This window comes from Macaca fascicularis, chromosome 12 (genome assembly GCF_037993035.2).
Source record: "Macaca fascicularis isolate 582-1 chromosome 12, T2T-MFA8v1.1".
Classification (NCBI taxonomy): domain Eukaryota; kingdom Metazoa; phylum Chordata; class Mammalia; order Primates; family Cercopithecidae; genus Macaca; species Macaca fascicularis.
This window is the reverse complement of record NC_088386.1, coordinates 96,809,404-96,833,208: the sequence shown is the minus strand read 5'-3', so window position 1 is coordinate 96,833,208 and position 23,805 is coordinate 96,809,404. Positions and strand designations below refer to the sequence as shown.

General features: G+C 39.0%; 1 protein-coding gene across 34 annotated transcripts in view; it reads left to right on the top strand.

Annotated features, from left to right (window-relative positions):
* The window catches only part of HYCC2 (hyccin PI4KA lipid kinase complex subunit 2), an 83,590-nt gene that overhangs the window by 7,620 nt on the left and 52,165 nt on the right, over nt 1-23,805 (top strand). For 29 of the 34 annotated variants that reach the window (XM_074009691.1, XM_045368366.3, XM_074009684.1 and 26 more), the window contains exon 2: nt 13,700-13,797. The exons of the other annotated variants lie outside the window; for them this stretch is intronic. The gene's annotated coding sequence lies outside the window, so the exon portion shown is untranslated. The remainder of the gene's footprint in view (nt 1-13,699; nt 13,798-23,805) is intronic. 34 annotated transcript variants of the gene reach the window in all.

The window sequence follows — 23,805 nt, the reverse complement described above, 5'->3', positions numbered from 1 at the left end:
GTCATGACATAGTGATAAGAAACAAATGTAATTTGATATGAAAATTTCTGTGATTTCTCTTTTTTTCTTGAGATGAAGTCTGGCCCTGTTTCCCAGGCTGGAGTGCAATGGTGCGATCTCAGATTACTGCAACCTCCACCTCCCAGGTTCAAGTGATTCTCATGCTTCAGCTTCCTGGGTAGCTGGGACTACAGGCATGCGCCACGACGCCTGGCTAATTTTTGTATTTTTAGTAGAGGCGGGGTTTCACCATGTTGGCCAGGGTGGTCTCCTGACCTCAAGTGATCCACCCGTGTTGGCTTCCCAAAGTACTGGAATTATAGGCGTGAGCCATCGTGCCTGGCCTAATACCTGTGATTTCTATTGGTGACCAAATCGTAAAAATATTATGGTTGTTTGTTTTATTGTTTTGCCTATACTCACAATCTAATGACATTATAAATTTTAGTTAGAGATTGGTAAAAAGAGTGATACAATTTTCTTCTTATCAAAGTTTATGAGTTTTATTATAGATCCCTGGGGGTCTGTGGACCCTATGTTGAGAACTGCTGTGTGAACAGGAAGGAGAGGGCTTTGAATTGATGCAGGATTGTATGCTATGCAAAAGCTTCATAGAGGAGGCAACTGTTGGTCTGAGTGTTGGAAGAAGGGGAGGGCAGTTAGGATAGAGGGTAGTTGAAAGGCATTCCAGAGAGGAGTGTAGCATAAGAAAATGTGTGAGGTGTGAGATAGCCTGGCATATTGTGAAATTGTAGATCAACATTGATGAGGGGAAGTCTGTGTTGAGCCAGGGTATAATTTCTATTCTTGCTGACAAGACCATTTTGTTCATGAGTCTGTTGAGCAAATACTGTTTACAAAGGCCATTTAGCCAAACCAATAGATCCATATCTTCGGTTTCTTCAGGTATAGTGAACAAAGAGATACTGTTTGAAGTTCTGCCTACTGGGAATTCCCTTTCTCCTGTCTTGTAGGGCTACTTCTCTGTAAGGCCACTGCCAGCATATTGTATGCAACCATGTGTAAACCAGGTCTAAGTTTTTTTTTTCTTCTTTCATTTGATCTTAGGGAACTCTACAGGGCCATAGATTAAGGAAGAGTTGATTAGTAGAAGTAAGTGCCATGGGTGTCTGAGCCATTTGTTCTTTTAGCTTACTTGTGCTTTTGGAGCCTGCTCTAACCTCATTACAACCATTGTAGTCAGGATTAGTTGGTTATGTAGTGGTAATAACCAACCTTCAAATAAAGGCTTAAAATGTGAAAAAGAAAGATTTATTTCTTCTCATGTAAAATCTGCTGCAAGTTGGGTGATTCCAGGCAGCTGTTCTTCATTTGATGGGTCAGCATTGCGTATCTATATTTATCTCTGCTTCTATTATCATAGTGACAAGAGAAGAACGGGCTGGAGAATTGCGTACTGGCACATAAATGTTTCTGCAGAAATGATTTCTGCTCTTTGGTAAAAAAAAAAAGTCGTAAGGTCACATTTGACTTAAAGAGGATAGAAAAATATAGTCCTCCCATGTTCCCTTGAAAGTTCACATTTGACACACGATATCACTTCCATTTAATGATGGAACACTGCCAGCACGTATAGCTTTATGGCTTGGTGGATTGGAACACTCACTTCTTGAGAGTATGTCAGGTCACATGGTCAGTCACTGCTGGGGCTCAAAAGTCAAGCAAGGAGCTATTTCTCAAAAGAAGAGCAGTCATCTGCAGAGAGGGCATAACTCTCTTCAGAAGCAGTAGTTCTTATCCAGGGGGACACTTGACAATGTTTAGAGACATTTTGCTGATCACAATTCAGGGCAGTGCTATTGGCATCTAGTAGGAAGAGGGCAGGGATGCTGCTAAACATCCTATCACGTAAAAGCCATTCACAATGTCAAGGGTGACTAAAGTGCCAATAGTGCCAAGGTTAAGAAATCCTGCTTTAGATGGACTTCTGTGCCTTGTTGTGATTCTCCTATTAGGGCCTACTGGTAGCTTTATACAGCTACTTTATCATCTACCACAGACACTTTGAATACCACTGAATTTGCTGGATCTTAAGGCCCAAATGGCAGAACATCTGTTTTTTTTTTTTTTGGGATGGAGTTTCGCTCTTGTTACCCAGACTGGAGTGCAATGGTGTGGTCTCTGCTCACCACAACCTCCGCCTCCCGGCTTCAAGCAATTCTCCTGCCTCAGCCTCCCGAGTAGCTGGGACTACAGGTGCCTGCCACCTCGCCCGGCTAGTTTTTTGTGTTTTTTAGTAGAGACGGGGTTTCACCGTGTTAGCCAGGATGGTCTTGATCTCCTGACCTCGTGATCCACCTGTCTCGGCCTCCCAAAGTGCTGGGATTACAGGCTTGAGCCACTGCGCCTGGCCTCTTTATTTTATTTTAATTTTAGAGATAGGGTCTTTCTATGTTGCCCAAGCTGGTCTCGAACTACTGGCCTCAAGTAATCCTCCCACATCAGCCACCCGAGTAGTTAGGATTACAGGCATAAGCCACTGCTTCCAGCACTGTGCTTCTTTCTAAGTGGTGGTGGCAGATTGAGCTATGATAACTTGTCCTTCATTTTTATTTTTATGTTTTTTTTTAGAGACAGGGTTTCACTCTGTCACCCATGCTGGGGTGCAGTGGCATGATCGTAGCTCACTGTAACCTCAAACTCTGGGCTCAAGTGTTCCTCTCACCTCAGTCCTGGAGTAGCTGGAACTATAGGTGCACACTACCATGGCCGGTTAATTTTTATATTTTTTATAGAGACAGGGTTTTGCCATGTTGCCTAGACTGGTCTCAAACTCCTGGGCTCAAATAATCTGCCTTCCTTGGCCTCCCGAAGGGCTGGGATTACAGGTGTGAGCCCCTACGCCTAGCTTAGAGTTTTAGTGTTTTTTTTTTCTCCGCTCTTGTTGCCCAGGCTGGAGTGCAATGGTGCGATCTCGGCTCACCGTGAGTTTTAGTTTTACAAGATGAAAAGAGTATGGTGATGGTTGGACAACATTATGAATATATTTAATACCACTGAAATGTACATTAAAAATGGTTAAGATGGTAAATTTTTTGTTAAGTGTGTTTTACCACAATAAAAAAAAATTGGGAAAAAATACAAAAGAAAACACAAAAGAAAAAAAGATGCCAATATTTCAAATATTTTTGCCTTTAGGAAGAACTTATTATGAACTGTGCCAGTTAATTAAGTAAAGTTTAAACCAACATTTATTTATTCAGTATTTGAAAGGTTTATTCTAAAATTCAACATAGGCCAGGTGCAGTGGCTCATGCCTGTAATCCCAGCACTTTGGGAGGCCAAGTCAGGAGGATTGCTTGATGCCAGGAGTTCAAGACCAGCCTGGGCAACACAGCAAGAACTCATCTCTGAAAATTAAAATTAAAATTAAATTAAAATTAAAAAAATTCAACATATTTTCTTGGAATTTATTTTTCTACTTTAATTTTGTGCCTACATACCTAAACAGGTTGTATATCCAACATGTTTTTAGGTTCTTCAGAGTTGGATACTACTTTTTATGGGGGAAAAATTTTTTTTACTAGAAACACAAGGAATGGATCCTTTCCTCTCTCTACCCCTATGTCACTTAATTGGGAGTAAATTGTATTTAAGATATGCCCAAGCTTTAGCACCCATAGTGTAGTCTTTAAAGTATTGTTTCCTACTGAAAGGAGTTCCTTGGAGAAATGTCTCATTCTAGGCTGAAGGCAGGATTTGTGCAAGGTAAGGCTGGAACTTCTTGTCCTAGCAGGAAGCTAGGAAGTTATCTTCATTAACTAGGTTTATGTCAAAAGGGCTTAGGAGCTTTGTAGAGGGTCCCTCAAGACCATTCCCACATTTCATGATTTCCAAGATTGACTCTTAGAACTCAATATTTTATTCACAGTTATAGTTTATTACAATGAGATGATACAAGGCAAATCAGCAAAGCAAAAGGCAAATGGAATGAAGTCTGGAAGAAACCAAGCTCAAGCTTGCAAGAATCCTCTCCCAGTAGAGTTGCAAAAGATGCCATTAATTTTCCAGTAGTGACTTGTGTGCAGAGCCTCAGGTTAGCCCCTAATGAGATTTTAAGGGCTTCTCAGACTATTCCTGAGCATGCATATAGCTCTGAGTACACATCCCTTTGCATGAATATGACGTTCTGGATTCCCGGGAAGTTGTTGGAGCTTTTCAGAGTCCTTTTTGGACATCTCATTCCCCAGCTTCTCTTTTCTGGGTTTTTTGTTTGTTTTTGAGGTAGGGTCTCACTCTGTTGCCTAGGCTGGAGGGCAGTGGTGTGATCTTGGCTCACCGCAACTTCCTGCTTCCCGGTTTAAGCAGTTCTCCTGCCTCAGGCTCCTGAATAGCTGGTACTATAGGTGTGTGCCACCATGTCCAGCTAATTTTTGTGTTTTTAGTAGAGGTGGGGTTTCACCATGTTGACCAGACTGGTCTCGAACTCCTGATTGCAAGTCATCCACCAGCCTTGGCCTCCCAAAGTGCACAGGCATGAGCCACCGTGCCTGGCTCCCAGCTTTTCTTTTTAGGCTTTTTGACTGGCCTGTTGTTTGCCCTAACTGTATCCACTGCCTTAGGCAGCCGGGATATTAAATAACTGCTCCTGTTTTAGACAAATACCCCTAGGGAAAAGACTTTGCACTGGTTGATCTTCAAGTCAAATTAAAGACGTCCTTGCAAATGGGGTCTGTATTAGTCCATTTTCACACTGCTGATAAAGACATACCCGAGACTGGGAAGAAAAATAGGTTTAATGGATTTATAGTTCCTCATGGCTGGGGAAGCCTCACAATCATGGCAGAAAGCAAGGAGAAGCAAGTCACATCTTACATGGATGGCAGCAGGCAAAGGGAGAGCTTGTGCAGGGAAATTCCCATTTTTAAAACCATCCAATCTCATGAGACTCATTCATGAGAACAGAGCAGGAATGATCCACCCCATAATTTAATCATCTCCCACGACATGTGGGAATTGTGGGAGTTACAATTCAAGATGAGATTTGGGTGGGGACATAGCCGAACCATATCAGGGTCTTCCAGGAACTATCAGACGGGTCAAATAATTAGTTTTTCAAGAATGAGGCTTTGAAGGCATTGCAGACCATTCTGTCACCTTTAGTGGCTGCCAGTCTGCTGGCTCTTAGTGTGATTGTGGGCTTTTTGTTTTCAAGGCTACTGTGGAGCTGGGGAGGTGGAATGGGAATAGGGCAAGTTAAAACTCCTTGATGGCTGGGCACAGTGGGTACATCCTGTAGTCTCAGCTACTTAGAGATTCAGCTACTTTTCTTGAATAAACACTTCCCAGATTGCGTTAACCTTTTGCCTAATTTCCAAAGTTCTGAAAAAGTTCATTCTGACACTTTTTACCAGTGTCTTGTTGCTTTTATGGAGGAGAGGATTTTCTGAGGTCATTACTCTGCCATGACCCCAATAACACTTAGGTAAATAGGGATCTTTTCTTGCTTCCCTGTACATCTAGTGACTACCTGCTTTGTCTAGCCACTGAAATAGGGACTGTGGATTTAGTGGTGAATAAGAAGACAACCTCCTATGTGTTTATGTATTCTAGTAGGAGAAAATAGGCAGTAAACAAGTACTAGTAAATGTGGAGAATAGTAAAGCAGATCATGGGATAGAGAGTGATTGTGATTGGTGATGGGTAGTGGGTTTGTTTTTTTTTTTTTTTTTTTTTTGGATTGAGCAGAGACCTGGATGAAGTAAGAAGGAAACCAATGCGTGCAGCTGGGCAGCAAAGGGAATAGAAGCACAAAGCCTCTTAGGCAAGAACGAGTTTGGCATGTTCAAGAAACATTAAGAAAGCCCATGTAGCTAGAGCAGGCAGATATCCAAAAAAGGACAAAGATAATTGACATCACTAAATTTATATGGATAATTTAAAAGTATTGATATCCAGGACCTATAAGTGGACAACTATGATTTTTGTTAGATCACTGTTTTCATTACTTTCTTCAGTAGGCTAACTCCCCTGCAGCCTGGGGACCAGGAAGGGATGCTGCATTGAGTTCTAATGCTAATACAAACCTGTGTCATTTTGAACTAAGAGCTGGTTTCTAGTTCCTGGCATTTAGTGTCTCTCAGAATGTCTTGGTAGGGACTCAGTTAATAAGATCTGTTTTGAAAATTATCTAGTGATGAACACTTTTTAATGTCCTTTATAGTAGATTTATGAATGATTTTCAACTCCCCTCTTTAACATATGTATTTGTTACCCTTTATTGTATAGCCCCAAAATTTAGTAGCTTAACATGACAACTATTTTATTTGCTCACAATTCTATGGGTCAGCGGCACGATCTTGGCTCACTGCAGCCTCTGCCTCCTGGGTTCAAATGGTTCTCCTTCTTCAGCCTCCTGAGTAGCTGGGATTACAGGTGCCCGCCACCATGCCTGGCTATTTTTTTTTGTATTTTTAGTAGAGACGAGGTTTCACCATGTTAGTCAGGATGGTCTCGATCTCCTGACCTCATGATTCACCTGCCTTGGCCTCCCAAAGTGCTGGGATTACAGGCATGAGCCACCGCGCCTGGCTTGGGCAGTTCTTTTTTTGATCTTCCCTGAGATTACTCATGTCATTTCACTGGGACTGTTATTTAAGATGGCTTCACTCACACATTTGTTGGATAGTGCTGGCGGTTGGCCGGCCTATGTCTATTCATTAAGCTAGCTCTGGCTTCTTCACATGGCTGCTAGATTTTAAAAGTAGAAAGAAGGGCAAACTCCAGTGTGCAAGCACTTTTTAAACCTTTGCATTACGTGGGATAGTTTTGCATTCCTATAAATGTGTTCGAACTCTGCTCTGGGATGCAGTTACATTTATTTGAAAATAGTTCCAGATTTTGATTTTACAGATCATCTGAGGTCAGGAGTTTGAGACCAGCCTGGCCAATATGGTAAAACCCTGTCTCTACTAAAAATACAAACATTAGCTGGGCATGGTGGCGGGCACCTATAATCCCAGCTACTTGGGTGGCCCAGGCTGGAGAATTACTTGAACTCAGGAGGCGGAGGTTGCGGTGACTGGAAATCGTGCTATTGTACTCCAGCCTGGTTGACAAGAGGGAAATTCTGTCTCAAAAACAAACAAACAAACAAACAAACAAACAAACAAAAAAAAGATTTTAAGATTTAATAGAGAGTACTGGATCTGTGTTCGCTGTAGGGCTGGTAAGTCCCCATTACTTAGGAAGAACTCTTATGTGTACTTGACCCCATCCTCAATGGAATTGGTGAGAAGTGGCACTATTTCTGGCCCTGTGTAAGTTCTGGACACTGCTACCTCTAATCTGGTGCTTCTTTTCCTGGTTTCTAGTAGTTTCCTCACACATACAGTGTGCTGATCAGTTTTCGTTTGACTACTAGAGAGGGATCCTTTGCAGATCTCCAGGGTTCGTTCTCAGTACAGCTCTCCGCGTTACCCTGTCCTCTAACACTTTGGTCTACCTGTACTCTTGGCTCTGCCTCCTTAACTCAGAGAGTCTACGAGTTTTCACTTGCCTTTCTCTTCCTTAGCCTGCAGCCTGGAAAGTCTTGAGGAAGGAAGTTGAGGCAACTTCATTGTTCTTCATTGTCTGCGTCCAGTGTCATGAAAACTTGTGTTTCATGTATTTTCTTTCTTTATTTTTTCTTTTTCTTTTGAGATAGAGTCTCGCTCTGTTGCCTAGGCTGCAGTGCAGTGGCACAGTTACTTCTCACTGCAGCCTCCACCTCCCAGGTTCAAGTGTTCCTCCCACCTCAGTCTCCTGAGTAGCTGCAACTACAGGCATGTGCCACCGTGCCTGGCTAATTTAAAAAAAATTTTTTTTGCAGAAATGAGGTTTCACTGTATTGGCCAGGCTGGTCTCAAACTCCTGGGCTCAGTCTGTCCTCCTGCCTTGGCCTCCCAGAGTGCTGGGATAACAAGTGTAAGCCACTGTGACCTACCTTTGTTTCATATTTTCTTCCGTGTTTTTTCTTTTCCCCCCACTCCTGTTGCCCAGGCTGTAGTGCGGTGGCATGATCTCGGCTCACTGCAGCCTCGCCTCCTGGGCTCAAGTGATTCTCCTGCCTCCGCCTCCTGAGTAGCTGGGACTACAGGTGTGTGCCACTGTGCTGGGCTAGCTTTTGTAGTTTTAGTGGAGATGGGGTTTCACCATGTTGCACAAATTAGTTTTGAACTCCTGAGTTCAAGTGGTCCACCCTCCTTGCCCTCCAAAAGTGCTAGGATTACAGGCATGAACCACCATGCCCGGCTTTCTTCCATGTCTTAAATTCAGGCAAGAAGGTAAGTTGACTTTCTGTCACTCTATCTTATTGAGAAATGGAAGGCCCTTCTCTCCTCACACTTTTCTCCTTCCCTAGTATTAGGCTTATGATTGAGGATTGGGGTGTTCTCTATGGTCTTGGTCCAATCTCAGTTTTGGGCTGGTTTTTGTGCCAGGATCTTACAGTTTTCCTGCCCCCACCCCACACAATGACAGATTAGGCAATACATATGCTTAATACTAAGGGAGTGATTAACTGAGGGAGAACTGACATCTTTATGAGTCTTCCCAACTCATGAACATGGTATATCCTCTGCTTTATTTAAACCGTCTTTATTTTCTCTAAAAAATGTTTTCTTGTTTTCTTATACATAAGACTTTTCTTATAAATAAGACTTAGATTTATTTCTAGTCTTATTTTTTTAAGCTGTTGTAAGATGCATTTTTAAAAATTTGTGTTTGGTTTATAGAAACACAATTGATTTTTTTTGTATTAATTAACCTTGTATTCAGAAACTGAGTCTTGCTCTGTCCCCCAGGCTGGAGTGCAATGGTGCGATCTCGGCTCACTGCAACCTCTGCCTCCTGGCTTCGGGTGATTCTCCTGCCTCAGCCTCCCAAATAACTGTGATTACAGGCACCTACCACCACACTTGGCTAATTTTTGTATTTTTAGTAGAGATGGGGTTTCACCATGTTGGCCAGGCTAGTCTTGAACTCCTGACCTTAAGTGATCTGCCTGCCTCAGCCTCCCAAAGTACTGGGATTGTAGGCTTGGGCCACTGCACCTGGCTATTATACTGGTTCTTAAAAATAGTTAGGAAGTCTTCATTCTTTTTTTTTTTTTTTTTCCTTTTTCGAGACAGGGTATCATGCAGGCTGGAGTGCAGTGGCGCGATCTTGGCTCACTGTAACCTCTGCCTACCGGTTTCAAGAGATTCTCCCTCCTCTGCATATTTATTATTTTCTATTCTCGGGATGACTTTTATAATCTTGGTGTGGTTTCTCCCGTAACTGGAATAATTCACTGGTGAAAACATCTTTACTTGAGATTTTCTTTAAGGAAAGATTTTTAATAATACATTCCATTTCTTTATTTGCTTTGGGGCTGTTTGGATATTCTGTTTCTTTCAGCATTAGTAATTTATATTTTTTAAGAAATGTGTCCATTTTATACTGACATGGTTTTCTCTTTGTTTTGTTTTGGGGGAATTTTTTTTTTTTGAGACAGGGTCTCACTTTGTTGCCCAGGCTGGAGTGCCGTGGCACAGTTACGGCTCACTGCAGCCTTAAACTCATGGGCTCAAGCAATGCTCCCACCTTATAGCCTCTTGAGTAGCTGGAACCACAGGTGTGCGTCACCACACCCAGCTTATTTTTTAAATTTTTGTAGAGATTTCTTCTTTGACCTATAGATAATTTAGGAATGTAATTTTAGGCCAGGTGCAGTGGCTCATGCCTGTAATCTCAGCACTTTGGAAGGCCGAGGTGGGTGGATCACGAGGTCAGAGGATTGAGACTACCCTGGCCAATGTGGTGAAACCCCATCTCTACTAAAAATACAAACAAACAAACAAACAAAAAAATTAGCCAGGGGTGGTGGCAAGCACCTGTAATCTCAGCTACTCTAGGCGCTGAGGCAGGAGATTCGTTTGAACCCAGGAGGCAGAGGTTGCAGTGAGCCAAGATTGCGCCACTGCACTCCAGCCTAGGAGACAGAGTGAGACTCCGTCTCAAAAAAAAAGAAGATAATTCAAATTGTGTTGTTGCTAGGTACAGTGTTCTGTATTAGTCATTTTGGTTGTTTATTAATTGCACCATTCAGATCTTACTGAGTTTTGGTTGCCTTTTCTGTCAGTTTGCTGAGAGAGATGTGGGTCTCCAACTATTATTATGGCTTTGTCTTTTTCTCCTTTTAATTCTGCAAATTTTTGCTTTATGTGTTTTTTTTCTTTTTTTTTTTTTTAAAGACAGAGTCTTGCTCTGTTGCTAAGGCGGGAGTACAGTGGTGTGATCGTGGCTCACTGCAGCCTTGACCTCCTGGGCTCAAGTGATCCTTCCAACCTCCCAAGTAGCTGGGACTACAGGCATATACCACCACACGCTGGTTTTGTTTGTTTGTTTGTTTTCTAGATAATGGGTTTCGCCATGTTGCCCAGGCTGGTTTTGAACTCCTGAGCTCAAGCTTCCCAATGTGCTGTAATCATAGGCTTGAGCCACCATGCCCTGCTGCTTTATGTATTTTGAGGTTACTGGGTACATATAAGTTTATGATTGTGGTATCTTCCTGTTGGATCGATCCCTTCATTAATACTACTTTAATCTCTAATAATCATTCTTGCCATATATTCTAAATCTTTCTCTGAAATTAGTGTGTCTTTTTTAAGGACTGTGCTTCTTTGTTTGTTTAATCCAGTCTGACAAAATTTGTCTTTTACTAGAAGAATTTTTTCTATATCGGGTTATCCACTCTTTTGGCCTCCCTGGGTCATATTGGAAGCAGAAGAATTGTCTTGGGCCACACATAAAATACACTAACACTAATGATAGCTGATGAGCTGAAAAAAAAAAAAATCGCATTGTGTTTTAAGAAAGTTTACAAATTTGTGTTGGGCCACATTCAAAGCCCGCCCTGGGCTGTGAGTTGGACAATCTTGGTCTATATACTGTAATATAATTATTAATATAGTTGGGTTTATATGTATAATCTTACTGTCATTTGCTATTTGGCCCATCTGTTTTTTTGTTTTTTTTTTTTAATTTCTTGCTTGCTTTTAGATTAAATGTTATATTTTCCTTCTAACTTGTTTTTTATATATATAATTTTATTGTAATGGTTATCCTAAAAATTACAACTTCCTTCTTTAACTTTTACAGTATAATACAAATTATTACTATTACTAGTGTCACACAACTGCTAAAAATCTTAGAACCTTTAAACCTTACAAGGCATTTCAGTTACTGTTTTGAACTGTCACTATTAACATTTCCTTACACTATTTACCCTGATATATATATATTTTTATGCCCCAGAACTGAGCAGATGATATTGTTTATTTATTCCTGCGTTTCCATGTTTATGATTTAGGATAATTTCCTTCTGCCTGAATAATTCCTTTTAAGTCTCTTTTAGTGCAGGCTTGTAGGTGAGAAGGTGAGAATCTTTTTTTTTTTTTTTTTTTTTTTTTTTGCAAGTTTTAAAATTTCACCTTTATTTTTGAAGGATAGTTTTGCTGGGCATAGTATTCTAGATTGGCAGTTGTTTTCTCTTTGGCCCTTTAACAGTGTTGTTCTATTATATTCTGACTTCTGTTATTTCTGTTGAGAAATATGTGAGTCTTACTGTTTTGCGAAGAGCAACTCTTTTTTTTCCTATGGCTGCTTTTATGATTCCCCTCCGCCTTACTTCTTCCCTTCCTTCCCTAGTTTATGGCATCCTAGGTAGAATTTCCTTTTAATATATCCTGCTTGGTGTTGGCAAAGCATTCTGAATCTCTAGATTGATTTCTTTCATCAGTTTTTGAAAACTCCCAGTTATTCTTTGTTAGAATATTACATTTATCAGTTTCTCTTCTTTTCTAGGACTTCTGTTTTATGTATATATATGAGAAATGTGATACACACACACACACACATTAGACATTGTGAGTGTGTGTCACATTTGTCTTAAACTTCTCCCTCCTCCTTTCACTACTTTCCCTTTCCCCTTCCTCTGTCTTCCATTCTTTTCTCTTTATGCTTCGGTTCGGGTATTTTTTATTGATTTGTCTTCTAGTTAACTCATCCTGTTTTCCGCTGTGTCTCATTTGCTCTAAGATCAATATATTGAATTCTTCAGATTATAAGACTGATGTGCTGCCGGCTATGCTGAGAGGGCTCTATATTGAGTTCTTAGTTTCATATATTGTGTTTTTTGGTTCTAGAGTGCTTATTTAATTATTTTTGTAGTTCCTAATCCTTTAGTGAAATGTTGCATCTTCAGCAGTTTTGTACATTTCCCCTTCTGTTTTCTATTAATCAGGATTACTTTAAATAATTGTCCTTGTGTATTAACTTCATTTTTAAAATGTCTGTGAGTCTGATTCTCTTGTCTAGTTTTCTCTTAATTATTGGTCTTTTTTTTATCCCTTTGTATTTTTAGTAATTTTTAAATTGTGTGCCAGACTTTGTATATGAAAGAACCATAGAGGTGCTATACAGTGTTCCCAGTAGGGATCACATTTTTCTCTGTTGCACAAATTGGTAAGGACCTAATTACCTTCAACCAGACAGAGATTGAGCTATTTTAGGGTTGTCTTAAAGTTTAATAAAACTCATTGTTCTTATCATTTGGCCTTTTTGTTTGTTACTTTTTAAATTGAGAGTCTACTGAGTTATCTATCTCCTTGGCCCTGGAAGACTATGGGAGATTTGTCTCTGTAGAGGTTCCCCACATAGCCATTCTGCCTACAGACTGCTTCAATTTGGCAATTGTCTTGGTGGTTGTGGTTCAAAATTCCCAAGGTACACCCTATTTCCATCAAGTGCCCCTTCTTAAAGTACTACCAGTCTCTTTTGTGTCTTTCCAGAAATACTCCCTTAGTCCCGTTCAAGTTCTTCCCTCCACTGCAGAACCTTCTCATAAAACAAAACTCACATGTGAAAGCCCAGTATATGAGATAAAGTGTCAGCTGCTGTAGTGGAGTAGGGGGTCCTGACACATCTTCAGTTAATATAATTCTAAGAGAATTTCATCACAGTATTCTTTGTATCAAAGAAAGGAGAGCATAATGTAGTCAGCAAACACATGAAAATAGTTATTACTTTCTAAGAAAAGTCTCCATTTTAGCAATTTGAAAATGATTCTGACAATCTTTTAATGTGTTTTTCTGCCAAAAATTCAGCATAATAGCATTTTTTGTGTTCTTTTCTATAAAAGGTAAGTTTTTCAGTTATGTGAAACTCAACCAAAATAATTTTGTAGCTTATGATACTTATTATTTAAGCTTGGTTTTATACTGCATATTATGATTTTAATGAGGGTATTTTTAAAATGATTGTGTGTTTGTGTGTGTGTGTGTATGAGAGAGAGAGAAAGAAAAACCACTATAACATGTTTCAAAAGAGTCATATAATTTTTGTCTGGAAGGGACTTAATATTACAGATAATGCAAGTGAGGCACCAGATAATTTAAGTAATCTACTCAAGGTCTTATAGATAATTAATGGCAAATTTGAAATTAAAATTCAGACTTTCTGTCTTCAAAATAATGCATTTTAATTAGGTTTGATAAAGGTATGCAAGTATGCTAGTTGTTACAGAAATTTTTGGATCTATAATTATTTCTTAAAATTAGATAAGCTGTATTATAAATGCCTATCAAAACTGTTCTTTGTATTACATTCTTGAGACTATTTCTTCAATATTTCAGTTTTCTATTTGTATTTTTTATAGAATTGGAAAATATTTAACTCTTAACAAATGAATTCCCCACTTGAACTCTGCCGAATTCCTGTGCCACCTCCTCCTTTAGAAAACTGATCTTAATACAGGTAAAATTAAGACTTTAACTTTTTAAAGGATAAAGAATGAATTTTCTATATCGTTAGACATGTTAGCATTTTTGGTAACCTTTGCTGGATAGCTTCTATTTATTAAGCAGTTTTACTTAACATAATGACATCTTAATTTTTGCCTTTGAATTCTATTTTTGAAAGTTTTTCCCTTTTATAAATGTGTTTTTAAAAAACCTTTCTGTTATCTAAACTTTATTGAAGAATTGAATTTACTCAGCATAACTGTATTATCTGGCTACATCTAGATCAGTGCTGTCCAATAGAACTTCTTTGATGATGGCTATATTCTATATCTTTGCAGTCCAATATAGGACACTGTAGCCACAAGTAGCTTCCTGTGTTAGACAGTGCAGCTCTGGGCTTTTCCTTAGGAAATTTGGTGATTATGCTAACAGTATGTCTTAAATGCCTAAGTTTTAGACTTACACCTTGAAGTATCTTCATAGTTGTTGATCAAGTTTGAAAATTAGCAGTAGCAAAACCATCACTGGCTATTTCATATGTTGTCTTGATAATTGTGTAGCTTGGTTTATCCCATAATTTTGATCCACAAGAAACCTTTGAGAGCGCTTACCACAGTTAGTTTTGCTCACTGTTGTATCTTTAACATTTTACTTGGTACCTAGCATGTAATTGGTATTCACAGTGCATATTAGTTGAAAGAATGGATGAATCTCTGTACTTTACAGGAAAAAAATGCCTCCTAAATTGTTCAAAAATTAAATGATTATATTGATAATATTTCTATAATAATAATAGTAGCAAGCATCCATTGAAGACTTATGTTGTACAGTCACTGTTCTAAGTGAGACCTTATGTGTGTTGATTTATTAAATCTTTAAAAATAAACCTTTGTTATAGGTACGTATTCTCATTTTATAAGTGAGGAATTTGAAGACAGAGAGTAGTTAAGTAATTTTCCCAAGGACACATATTATTGTACTTAGAGACCTTGGACAAATACTGTGAGTTTTCTTCCCGGCAAGTAGTTCTTGACCTTCTTCAGATCACATTCCAGCAGCTTATTATTTTGTTCATTATGTTGTAGTTAGGGTTTGCTAATAAAGGTTGCCATTACCATCTCTGGTACAGTGGTGCACACATGTAATCCTAGCTCTAATCCCAAGGCGGGAGGATTGCTTGGGGCCAGGAGTTCAAAACCAGCCTGGGCAACGTAGCAAGAACTCGTCTGTAAATAATGGTAGTACTATTAATAATAAAAAGGTCGTCATTGTCATAGTTATCAAAAAGATAGTCATTTTCTGTGATAGCCTCTTAGTTATACATTCTGGAACTAAGGCAGTATGGATCTGAATTAAACTGCATGCTGGAATATCAGCTTGAGTTCTTTTAAGTATAGTTTTTACCGTGTGATGGGATAGATGTAATATACAGTAGAAGAAATGATCTGTAGAATTTTATATTGTATGGTTAGATAAACAGAAAGCTTGCAGGGCCAGGCACCGTAGCGTATGCTGTAATCCTAGCTATGCAGGAGGCTGAGGTGGGAGGATTGTTTGAGCCCAGGAGTTCAAGACCAGCTGAGGCAAGATAGCAAGACCCCATCTCAAAAAATAAAAGATACCTTGCAGTCTACTTATAGCTGTGCTCTGTAGATATCTCTATGTACTAATAGTGCTGTGCCTAGTTAGAAAATACATGTTTGGCCGGGCGCGGTGGCTCACACCTGTAATCTTAGCACTTTGGGAGGCCGAGGCGGGTGGATCATGACGTCAGGAGATCAAGACCATCCTGGCTAACACAGTGAAACCCTGTCTCTACTAAAAATACAGAAAATTAGTCGGGCGTGGTGGCGGGCGCCTGTAGTCCCAGCTACTTAGGAGGCTGAGGCAGGAGATTGGTGTGAACCCAGGAGGCGGAGCTTGCGGTGAGCTGAGATCGCGCCACTGCACTCCAGCCTGGGCGACAGAGCGAGACTCTGTCTCAAAAAAAAAAAAAAAGGAAAATATATGTTTACAGAATTCCTCTGTAACCAGTACTATTCTATTTTTCAAATGAAGGTACTAAAATCTATTTTTAGGATTTTAGAGTTAGAAAATAACTATTCATTTTAGGAAACTGAAGCCCAAAGGGTTTAAATGAGTTGTCTGAGGACATATAAACAGTATGGTTCACTGACTATATATATATATGTATGTATATTTTAAGTACCTGTCTTACATCCAGAAATCATAGTATGTTTGTTAGCTTTGAATGCATAGTAGTGAGCAATGCAGAAATATACCCTGTTCTCTTGGAATTTACAATCCTGTGGGGAGATGGATAATCAATAAGTAATGAGGTCTGATAAACAAATTACAAAACACAAAGTTCTAGGCAGGAAATAAATATTGTGTTGGAATGGAAAATACTGGGGAATAGAAAAAGAGCTGCTATTTACGTAAAGTGGTTCGGAAAGGCTGCTGAGACTGACAAGATCAGAAAGAGCCAGCCACTTAAATAGCAGGAGCAGGGCAGCATTCCAGGCTGGAACAGCCTGCACAGATGTGCTGGAGGTAAGGTGCACATAAAGCTATAGAGAAGCTGAAAGAAGAGTATGGCCAGAACATAGAAAGCTGTGGGGAGAGTAGTATGAACCATAAGATAGGGGCCGGATTACATAGTGCCTTTTTCAATCATAGATTTCAAAATTATAGCGTTAGATTCAAGTCTGAGTTCTGCCACTTAAACTGTGTTACCTTGTATAGGTCACACACCCATTTACACTTTAATTTTCTTATCTATTAGATGAGAATAACAAGCTACTTCATAGTACATAATATCATGAAGATTATATAGTGCTTATAGCAAACACTTATGTAATGTTTATCTTGTGATAAGAACTGTTCTAAGTATACAAAAACTGTATGAAGTAGGTATCACTCTTATTCCCAGTTTTGAAATGAGAGAAATGAGGGACAGAAGGTTTGAGTATAGCTAGTAAGAGGGTACAAGGGTTTAAACATAGCTAATAAGTGACGTTAACCTTAGGCAACCTTGCTGCAGAGTTTGTGATCAAACTGTGATCCTCAGGATCCTTTAAGGGGGTCCATGGGGTCAAAACTATTTTTCATATTAATATAAAGAGTATTTGCCATCTTCACTGTCATTCTGTCATAAATATACAGTGAGGTTTTTCTGCAACAGATTGAATGCAGAAGCAATTATGAGGCTGGGCACAGTGGCTCACGCCTGTAATCACAGCGATTTGGGATCACTGGAGGTCAGGAGTCTGAGACCAGCCTGGTCAACATGGCGAAACCCCATCTCTACTAAAAATAAAAAAGTTAGCCGGATATGGTGGGGCGTGCCTGTGATCCCAGCTACTTGGAGGCTGAGGCAGGAGAATTGCTTGAATCCAGGAGGTGGAGGTTGCAGTGAGCTGAGATTGTGCCACTGCACTCCAGCCTGGGCAACAAGAGACTGTGTCTCGAAAAAACGAACAAACAAAAAAACCAATTATGAGATTCACAAAAAAACAGAACAACAACAACAAAACGCTATCCTCAGTTTGCTTTTGTTTTAGAAGAATATAATTTTCGCTTTAAAATGTTAACATGTAATAGGCTTTTCAAAAAATTAATTAATAAATGAACGTTTTTAGTGAAAGAAATTCTGAAACCAAAAAAAGCTGAGAACTGGTGCTGTACACCACTAAATTCTGCCACCTGTTATTAAATCAGATAAAATATAGGAAACACCTGGTATCATGTTTCTACTTAATAGGCTCACTGGTAACTTATTTCCTCACTTTTAAGACACATTTTTTTCCACATTTTGATATTTTTAGAAATCAAGGTGTGACTTGTCTGAAGAAACTTTTCAGCAGCCAGCCAAGTAAATTGTGAAGTAGTAGTAGTCGTTTATACTTAGTATTTCTAGAATTTAGCTTTGTGTATTCTTTTATTCAGTTATTTCAGTTGATATTAGTGGCACCACATGGGGTTGAAATATTAATTGGATTTGTGTCCCTAATTGTTGTTTAAAATGTCTGCTATATATCACTGTAAGATACAGCTTTGAAATGAACAATTATCTCAGTAGAAGATTGCCTGACATATGTCAGTTAATTCAAAGACAACAAAATCGCCAAATTATTCAGTCTCTCATATCAAACCTTGGCAAGGTTGGTGTTACTAATTCATGCATCTGGGACAACATTTACTTGTCACAAATTTCTGGACGATATATGAAGAAGGTATTTAACTTCCATTTGGTATTTAGTTTTCCAAGTAAAATTATCAAGTTTAACTAAGAAAACAGAAATCTCAAGTTTTGTTATGGCCAAAAATAACAATGTCAGCGCTGAAGGTGCTCAAAATCAACAGATGATTGAATGCCTGCTATATGCCTGTCATTTGGGATACAGTGCCTGTCTCTGGAAAGTACAGATTTTAGTCGAAAAGACAGACATTAAGTAAACAAATAAATGATAATTACAGATTGTGCTAAATGCTATGAAGAAAATGGGCAGAGTGATGAGGTTGGAGGGAGGAGGAAGGTAGGGGTAGCTGATTAAAGTATATAGGGAAAGGTTCTCTAAGGAGGTAATACATGAACTGAGTCTACTCCAGCCATGTACAGAGCTGGGAGAGAATGCCAGGTGGCAGGTACAAAGACCAAAGGTGGCCAGAAACATAAAGGGTAATTTTTAAAAAGTGGCATGTGATTATATGAGGGACCTTATACTCTTGTCTTAGTTAAGCTTTTTGTTTTCTTTTTCATAAAGTATTATTTCGTATTTTCTTTTAAAGTACTTATTAAATTACTGTCTTAAAACTAGTAGTAGTTTTATAGAGTTGGGAAATATGATGTGTTATGATTATTATTATTATTAATACCACTATATTTCTCTAAAGGTATTTCATTTTTAGTCATTTTTAAAATGGTATGGGTGGAAACAATAGAGGTTTAATGTGCTGAATTTGTGGTTATAGGAAAGATCAAATAGGAATTTAAAATATTTAGCCTGGAGGTGATACTTTTTTTGTTTTTGTTTTTTTAAAACTGGAGGATGGTCATCAGGATTACTTGGGGGGCTTTTCCAAAATAAATATTCTGGACCCTATATCAGACAGGGATTCTGATAAAAGTACGTATCAAAAGATTTGTGTTGCTTTTTAAAAAGTGTTTGGCTTGGCTAGGTGCAGTAGTTCATGTTTGTAATTTCAGCACTTTGAGAGGCCGAAATGGGAAGATTGCTTGAACCCAGAAGTGAGACCAGTCTGGGCAACATAGGAAAACCCTTTCTCTATACAATAAAAAAAATTAGGCTGGGCGCGGTGGCTTACACCTGTAATTCCAGCACTTTGGGAGGCCAAAGCGGGTGGATCACAAGGTCAGGAGATCGAGACCATTCAGGAGATCGAGACCATTCTGGCTAACACGGTGAAACCCCGTCTCTACTAAAAATACAAAAAAAATTAGCCGGGCATGGTGGTGGGTGCCTGTAGTCCCAACTGCTTAGGAGGCTGAGGCAGGAGAATGGTGCGAACCCGGGAGGCGGAGCTTGCAGTGAGCCAAGATCGCACGACTACACTCTAGCTTGGGCAACAGAGCAAGACTCCATCTCAAAAAATAAAATGAAATAAAATAAAATAAAATAGCCAAACATGGTGGCACATGCATAGTACCAGCTACTTAGGGGGCTGAGGTGTGAAGATTGCTTGAGCCTGGAAGGTCAAGGCTGTGAGGCTGCAGTGAGCCCTGATTGTGTCACTGCACTCCAGGCTGGGAGACAGAGAGATCACAAAAAAAAAAAAACAACAACTTTCTTTTTGACTTCTAAAGGCAGTTTATGTTCTTCAGAGAACATTTAAAAAAAAATTGATTAATTGTAGTTTTTTTTCTTGCCCTTTTCGGTAAAGTAGTAGTATACATTAAAAAAAAAAAAAATTCCTTATAGTTAGCTAAAAGATGACTTGTTTATACATTTCTCCTAAAACACAGACATCTTAATTTAAACCATTTTCAATGTTTTAAATGATTGTAATTATCTAAAAAGTTTTTAATTTTGATGTTTAAAAAATGTTTTTGTAGCCTGGGCAACATAGTGAGACCCTGTCTCTACAAAAAACAAAATTATAAAAAATTAGCCAGGTGTGGTGGTACATGTGTATAATCTCAGCTATTCAGGAGGCTGAGGCAGGAGGATCACTTGAGCCAAGGAGTTTGAGACTACAGTGAGCTATGATTGCACCACTGCAGTCTAGCCAAGGTGACAGAGACCTGTCTCAAAAAAAACAATGTTTTCATAATTTTTGTGTAACAATAACTAGTTAGAAAAGATAATGGAAGCGAATCCCAATCGTAATTGCATCAAAATATAAAAACCACCTAAGAATTAATTGGAAATTGTGTTGACCTCCATGAAGAAAATAAAAATTTATGCTAAGACATAGAGGATTTTCAAGAAAGAGCAGTGCTATGCTCCTCTGTGGAATAACTCAGTATTGTGAAGCTGTCATTTGGAATTAATTTATACATTCTCCTGAGGATAGGATGTGGGGAAGGAATTTATTATCAAAAGTCTAATATTCATGTGCAAGAATAAGGCAGGCAATAACGATGAAATATATTTTTAGAAAAAATGAATTAGGATAAGGCTTGTACTGCTATGTATTAAAGTATATTATAAAATGACAGTAAATAGGCTGGGCGTGGTGGCTCACACCTGTAATCCCAGCACTGTGGGAGGCCAAGGCGGATTGATCACTTGAAGCCAGGAGTTCAAGACCAGCTTGGGCAACATGGTGAAACCCCATCTCTACCAAAAATACAAAAAATTAGCTGGGCATGGTGGCACACACCTGTAACCCAGATACTCGGAAGGCTGAGGCAGGAGAATCGCTTGAACCCGGGAGGTGGAGGTTTCAGTGAGCCGAGATCGTGCCACTATATTCCAGCCTGGGCAACAGAGTGAGACTCTGTCTCAAAAAATAAATAAAATAAAATAAAATAAAATGATAGTAAATAAATGATTGCAGTCCTTGTGCAAAACTACTGCGAAATGTAGCTGGGAAGTAGTTTCAAATATATGTAAGACTTTAGTAGTATTTCAAGTCTCTGCAAAAACAGAAACAACAAAAGGCATGCAAACAATATATTAGAACAATTGGAAAAAAATTGTTAGATTTTAATCTCATATCATATTCTAAAATAACTTCCAGATTGTTTAAAGAGTAAACCATGAACGTGGTTTTTAATTTTAGAAGAGTGAAGCCTTAACCAAGCAAGGTGTTTTTTGTTTTTGTTTTGTTTTTTTTTGAGACAAAGTTTTGCTTTTGTTGCCCATGCTAGAGTGCAATGACACTATCTCGGCTCACCACAACCTCTGCTTCCCAGGTTGAAGTGATTCTCCTGCCGCAGCATCCCAAGTAGCTGGGATTACAGGCATGTGCCACCACACCTGGTTAATTTTGTATTTTTAGTAGAAATGGGGTTTCTCCATGTTGGTGAGGCTGGTCTCGAACTTCCAACCTCAGGTGATCTCTCCTCCTCGGCCTCCTGAAATGCTGGGGTTATAGGCATGAGTCACCATGCCTGGCTGATTTTTAAAATACAGTAATATATATTGTGATTTCTTTTTTGTTGTAGAGTGTTCTGATTCCAATTTTCATTGTGCTAGTTTTAAAAGTCTTATATGTAAATAAATGCAGTCAAATTGATGGTTTTATATTTAGATTAATTTAGGTTTCTATGCTATGGTAGTAGCTTTATAAACAGAGCAGGAAGAAATTATTCTGTATATGTAACAGCCACATGCTTCTTAAAAATCTGAAAGATTATAGTTTTGAGAGTAGATTTGAATATGCTATCAATAATGTTTATATCTTATAACCTTAAATTTTCAAGTACAATTTTTAGAATTTATACTATGGAAGAGAACAACACAAATGCACAAATATGTAGAAGGGTGTTGATTGCAACAAGTTTTTGGTAATATAAGAAAATTGAAAACAGTCCGTGTCCATCAGTAAGTTATTGGACAGATAAGGGTTTGTGCTTACAGTTCTGTGGCTGTTAAAAAGAATGACATAAGCTGGGCACAGTGGCTCACACCTGTAATCCCTGCACTTTAGGAGGCCAATGTAGGCAGATCACCTGAGGTCAGGAGTTTAAGACCAGCCTGGCCAACGTGGTGAAACCCGTTTCTACTGAAAATACAAAAATTAGCTGGGTGTGGTGGCGCACACCTGTAATCCCAGCTACTCACGAGGCTGAGGCAGGAGAATCCCTTGAACCCAGGAGTCGGAGGTTGCAGTGAGCCGAGATCTTGCTGCTGTACTTCAGTCTGGGCAATAGGGTGAGACTCCAACTCAAAAAAAAAAAAAAAAAAAAAGTTCTAGAATATATATATGTGTGTGTGTATATATATCTATATATCCAGTATAACCATTCTGTAGGCTGCCTGTTCACTCTGATGGTAGTTTCTTTTGCTGTGCAGAAGCTCTTTAGTTTAATTAGATCCCATTTGTCAATTTTGACTTTTGTTGCCATTGCTTTTGGTGTTTTAGTCATGAATTCCTTACCCATGCCTATATCCTGAATGGTATTGCCTAGGTTTTCTTCTAGGGTTTTTATGGTTTTAGGTCTAACATCTAAATCTTTATATGTATTTATTTATTTATTTATTTATTTTTTTGAGATGGAGTCTCACTCTGTCGCCCAGGCTGGAGTGCAGTGGTGTGATCTTGGCTCACTGCAACCTCCGCTTCCCGGGTTCATGCCATTCTCCTGCCTCAGACTCACGAGTAGCTGGGACTACAGGCACCCACCACCATGCCCGGCTAATTTTTTGTATTTTTAGTAGAGATGGGGTTTCACTGTGTTAGCCAGGATGGTCTCAATCTCCTGACCTCGTGATCCACCCACCTTGGCCTCCCAAAGTGCTGGGATTACAGGCGTGAGCAACCGTGCCCAGTGATATATTTTTAACAAATGTAAAAAGCATACTGTAGAGCACTATATATGATGTGAACACATGACTGTATTTAAATAACATATATTTACATACATATATGTTATAAATACATATATATATATAAATACAGATCTAGAAGAATGGTTGACAGTGTTTGTGGATGGAATAGGTGGTTGGGCTAAGTTCCATTTTTTTTTACAGGCATCTATGATATTTTAAAATTATTTAAAAATTTAATATCAACTAAATATGTATTTATAGCTAGATTGTAAAACTACAGAGGTAATAGTTGAGATACAGAGCAGGTATGGCTTTTTAATTTTCCAGTAAAAAAAAAACAAAGGTCAGTAATTTAATAACTAGCAATAGAGATAAGGGAGTTGTTTAAAGTTCCAATTTTGTTTATTTTGGGAAATATGTCCTTTTTGTCACCACTACAATGAAATTTCCGAACTGTTTTTTTTTTTTTTTTGAGACAAGGTCTCACTGTGTTGCTCAGACTGAAGTACACCGGCGTGGTCATAGCCCACTGCAGCCTTGAACTCTTGAGATCAAGCGTTCCTCCCACCTCAGCCTCCTCAGTAGCTAGGACTACAGGTGTGCATGACTACATCCAGCTAATTTTTTTAAATATATACTTTAAGGTCTAGGGTACATGTGCACAACGTGCAGGTTTTTTACATAGGTATACATGTGCCATGTTGGTTTGCTGCACCCATTAACTCCTCATTTACATAGGTATTTCTCCTAATGCTATCCCTCCCCGCTCCCCCTACCTCATGACAGGCCCCGGTGTGTGATGTTCCCCACCCTGTGTCCAAGGGTTGTCATTGTTCAGTTCCCACCTATGAGTGAGAACATGTGGTGTTTGGTTTTCTGTCCTCTTGATAGTTTGCTCAGAATAATGGTTTCCAGCTTCATCTCTGTCCCTACAAAGGACATGAATTCATCCTTTTTTATGGCTGCATAGTATTCCATGGTGTATATGTGCCACATATTTTTAATCCAGTCTATCATTGATGGACATTTGGGTTGGTTCCAACTGTTTGCTATTGTGAATA